Source organism: Diabrotica virgifera, chromosome 1, assembly GCF_917563875.1.
Source record: "Diabrotica virgifera virgifera chromosome 1, PGI_DIABVI_V3a".
Classification (NCBI taxonomy): Eukaryota; Metazoa; Arthropoda; class Insecta; order Coleoptera; family Chrysomelidae; genus Diabrotica; species Diabrotica virgifera.
Window position 1 is genome coordinate 268,131,171 of NC_065443.1, and position 4,372 is coordinate 268,135,542.

Sequence of the window (4,372 nt, forward strand, 5' to 3'; positions counted from 1 at the left end):
GGTTTTTTTGAAGAACTGAGGCAGCTGACATCGTCTACGATTACCAAGAAGGCTACTTAACTATGGACAGTGTACGTGAATGATCTTGAAGAGTCATTGGTTCAAGAATGATTACATCTTAAATCTTTTTTGTTGGATTTGGAGCAAAGCAAAGTGACATGAAAAACTGATTTAAGCCTCCTTGAACTGAATAAACTATTGAGGAACGAACATGTAACTGATGTCTTCCCAAATGTTCAAATAGCATTAAGGATGGCTCTTAGTACACCAGCTCCAAACTGTACGGGGGAGCAGTAATTTTCTACACTTCGCTGAATAAAAAACTACCTAAGGTCAGTGCTAATAAATTAAATTTTCTTACAAATTTTAATTTTAGGATTTTATTAATTTATTCATTTCTTTCTTTAAGATCAACCGTAGGAGCTGAGAGGTTGTCTTCTACCGCAATTCTAGCTATTGAAACATATGTTACAAATAGCGTGGATTACGACCAAATTATTAATGAGTTTGCTGCTGCAAAAAGTAGAAGAAAGCCCATATGATCTGTGACTTGATTTATAGCTACTGTAGGTTTAAGACTGTGGTTTAAGTAACAAACATTTTTAGGTAGCCATATTATTTATGTTTTTCAAGAAAACTGTAAGTACTCTCTGTGTTAGAAATCATTAATTACGGTAATTTTGTATTTATTATTTTCAATCCTTAGCACACTTTCCTTTTATAACTAGAGCATATTGTTAATAGTGCAAAAGAACACTAGGGTTTTTATTAAAATAATCAGCAGCGAAAGACAAAAGGGGTTGGTTATGAGGAGGGGAGGGGAGATCAAGGCGTGGGGCGCCAGAAATATTAGTGCCTAGTCGGGTTTAAGATGTAAATCCGACCCTGACTGAATGAATGATCTCGAGTGTAATTCTGTAAGATTATTTCATGAGCAAAACTGTATTTAGAATAGTAATTTACGTAACAAGTTCCGAAAGTGATATTTTACGAGACGAGTAGGAAGTTTCCAGGGCGAGTCCTGGAATCCTGCGAGTCTCGTAAAATCACTTTTGGATCTTGTTATACTTTTTATGCAGCCGTTTTGTATGTTAAAAAGAATATATGGATAAAGTTTACTTATGAACTTTTATTAAAACCTTCAAAGTTACTCTCGTGAATTCAACATTAGAAAAATCTACTTATGAATATTAATAACACAATTATAACTATTACTTACATTGATATTGTTAGGAATATTAACAGCAGTGGCAGTATTGAAATTAGTGTTAGACGTGTCAGTACTTTTACTATTTTTTGAGATATTAATTTGGTTGCGGCCATTTTCAATCTGTGAAGTTATGTGAATTTTATTTCTTAAAGAATTTTCTACGTATCCCTTTGCTACAGTTGATTTCCATTCTCCGTGTCTTTTCAAGTTGGTTATAGTACCACCACTATCAGCGAGTAAAGTGGCTGAGCTGCTTCGTAGACAGTGCCCGGTGTATTCTTATTGGAGTCACTGAAGGTGGATATGAGCTATTACCTCCGATTTCGTTAAACCTCCATCGATTTGCATGAAAATTGGTGAGTGGTTAGAGGATATCTCAAGAAACAAAGGTGACATGGTGCGAACTTGCGCTTTTACCCTGGGGGTGGATGCCACCCCTTCTCGGGGTGAAAATTATTTTATTAAAAATAACCCCATAATTAGATAGGGTGACAAATTCTAAGCAAAATTTGTTATATAAAGTTATTAAAATAAATCAAAACTTTTTGAATTATTAAAGATCAAAATTTTTCATTTTTCGTAAGAAAAATGCATGTTTTTAACCGATTTTTCATAGATAACTCAAAAACTATAAGTTTCTACAAAAAAGTTACAGTTATTAAAATTGAAGCTAATAAAAAATTAAATAAAATTATTACTAAAAAAACATTTTAGTATTAACTGAAAGTGAGTTATAGGTAATTGAATGCATATTTTTTTCGGCGAGTAACCAAATCTAAGTATTCAAGCTTAAATTACGGGAAAATGATACATTTTATAACATAAACTTATTAAATATTTGTGAAACTACTTAGAAATGTCTATCAAATGAGATACCGAACAAGTTAATAGCATTAAAATTTATGCTCAAAAAAATTTTTTCAAACTTTACCTTTTAAAAATGTTTCCAAAAAATGTTATCTTTTTTTTTAATAACTCGGTCAATTTTTAAGATATCAGATCCATCTAAAAATGGTTTGAAAGGTAATTCCAGAAACTATTAAAACGTGTTAAATTTAATCTTTCAAAGCCCTTTCTTTTTTAAAAATCAAAGATTAAATGGCCACGGTTACATGGTTCTCGCAGCAAAATTTAAGCTTTAAACGTTTCTATCTCGGTTATTTTTCACCCTATAGAAATGATAAAACAAGTATAATATTTGATATAGAAAAAACTAAAATTTGGTTATTTACCATTTTTTACGTATATTGAATATTTTTATAGTTATTATCAAAAAAAAAATGAAAATGACTATAATTTTAAATTGTGATTTTTTTAATTATAACTTTTTTTCAAAAATATGCATCCCAAACCGGTGAAAATAGTTAAAATCATTACTTATGCATTACTTATGCTAACACAAAGAAATTTTTGTAAGGATTACTATAAATTTTAATTTTTGTGGAAATGGCATATGTTTTATTTTTCACTTTTTCCTAAAAAATTCTAAAGGGTTCTCTTAGTTTCATCATAACTTGCTTAATTTTGATGCTATTAACTTCTTATGGAGCTCATTTGTTAGGTATTCTGAAGTACTTTGATAAGTTTTTAACAGGTATATTTTATAAAATGCGTCGTTTTTCTGTTATTTAAGCTTGAATACTTAGATTTGAGTGCTCAACGAAAAAAATACACATTCAATTACCTGTAACTCACTTTGAATTAACATTAGTTTAGTACTTTGAGTAAATAGTGCATTCAATTTTTTATTGTCTTCAACTTTGGTAAGAATAACTTTTTTGTATAAGCTAATAGTTTTTGAGTTATAAGTGAAAAACTGCTTTAAAACATTTATTTTTTTACGAAAAAATAAAATTTTTGATCTTTAATAACTCAAAAAGTATTGATTTATGTTAATAACTTAATATAACAAATTTTGCTTAGAATTTGTCCCTCTATCGATTTATGGTATTATTTTTAATAAAATAATTTTCACCCCAGAAAAGGGGTGGCATCCACCCCCAGGGTAAAAGCGCAAGTTGGCAGCATGTCACCTTTGTTCCTTAAGGTATCCTCTAACTACTCACGAATTTTCATGAAAATCGATGGAGGTTCAACGAAATCGGACGTAAAAACCTTCAGTGACTGCACTATCTTTGGGATGCGGTAATTTAAAAAATTCAGCAATAGTGCAGGCGATTTTTCCAAAAGTGTGAATACCAATAGGTTGTATAATTACATCTTCCATTTAATATACGAATCTTAAATGACAAGCGTTGCCATAATAAAATACAAAGTGGATGTTATTGTCAAAGCCGTTACCTGGTTGCCCAAAATTGTCCCGAAAGTGCAAAAATTAGTCCCGAAATAGCTACTTTCGGTACGAGTTGGTACTTTCGATTTAATAAATCATACGGAAAGTTTTATTTTAGGGACGGCTGCAGAAAAATAATTTTAACTAATATTTTATTGATATCTACGTCTAAATATTTGCTAAACCTACATATGTTGTTCAATTTGACAAGTTGTAAAACATTAATTGTGATAAATGTCACTGAATGTTTGTTTACAAAGACTTGAATTTTGTATGTGAGTATTAAAAAATAATCTTTTGAATATCACTCGATAGTATGAATAAATAAGAAAATAATGCTCCAGTTTGTTTTTCAAACTTATTGCCATTGTCACGTCTATTGTCAACCAACAAGCTTTCAAAAAATTGTCGCATTATTTTCAATTTATTCTCACTCTCGTGTGATATTATTGTTAATATATTTTTTTGATAATTTTCCGTCGCCAAGTAGCACGTTAGATGCCTTTCTTGCTACGCAAAAATAAATATTCAGTGACATTAATGATAATGAATGTTTTACAGCTTCTCAATAAACATCATGAGCAGGTTTAGCAAATGTTCAGGCCCAGATATCAATAAAATATTAGTTAAAATGATTTAACAGTACAGTTTTATTCATGGTCACCGAATTATACTCGAGCTCTTAAAAATTACCGATCTGTATTGCCCTCGTGGCAATTTCACATAATTTCAAATTAAAACTGTTAAATTGTCACTCGGGATACAAATCGGTAATTTTAGAGCTCTCGTGTAATTACTGCTGAGTATCTGATTCTTATGTACCTAGTTACAAGTGAACATATAATATTTCTCTGGAAAGGCACCGAAAA